This window comes from Grammomys surdaster, unplaced genomic scaffold, assembly GCF_004785775.1.
Source record: "Grammomys surdaster isolate TR1022 unplaced genomic scaffold, NIH_TR_1.0 125701, whole genome shotgun sequence".
NCBI lineage: Eukaryota > Metazoa > Chordata > Mammalia > Rodentia > Muridae > Grammomys > Grammomys surdaster.
This window is the reverse complement of record NW_021620536.1, coordinates 1,580,651-1,581,296: the sequence shown is the minus strand read 5'-3', so window position 1 is coordinate 1,581,296 and position 646 is coordinate 1,580,651. Positions and strand designations below refer to the sequence as shown.

The window sequence follows — 646 nt, the reverse complement described above, 5'->3', positions numbered from 1 at the left end:
GGGCGGGGTCGGAGGTGAGGCTGCAGGGCTGCTGCAGTGGGCGGGGTTGGAGGTGAGGCTGCAGGGCTGCAGGGTGTGAGTGCTTCTAGACTGGCTTGTCTCTGCTGTCCTTTTTTTCCTGAAGCATCACACTGACATTTTACTGTTGTGAAGCATTGACCAGACTGCTCAGACGTGGGTTTTATCCAGGAGAAAGTCTGTATTAGCTAGTCAGTGACTACACTGTGTGTTCGGGATCCCAGTGTCTCCCTGAGCCTTTCTCAGAGTGAGATTTAAACACAAAATCCATATCCTGGGTTGACAAATTTCAGTTAACAGGAACAGTTAGAAGTCATAAAGCAAGGTTAGTACATTTAGAGACTTCCTCATAACTATGGAGTTTAGTGGATTAGGTCTTTGTCTTTGTGCTGGTGGTCCTGCGTGCTAGGGTTTATGGCCTAAACGGTACTTCCATCATGGAGTCAGTTGTGTTATGGTCTGGTGCCCTGTTAAATTACAAATAACTGGAAATTGAAGGGAGGCTGAGCATATGGTGGTCTTCTGTTAGACGGTCTGCTCCTTTGGGCATCTGTCACTTACCTGTCAGCACATGTGGTGCCAGAAGGCAGTACCCAGAGCATGCTGGGTAAGAGAAAAGAAGGCAGTA

At 48.1% G+C, this 646-nt stretch overlaps 1 protein-coding gene across 3 annotated transcripts in view; it reads left to right on the top strand.

The window, feature by feature from the left end:
• Ssx2ip (SSX family member 2 interacting protein) overlaps positions 1-646 on the top strand; it is a 37,763-nt gene that overhangs the window by 31,011 nt on the left and 6,106 nt on the right. The window lies entirely within an intron of this gene.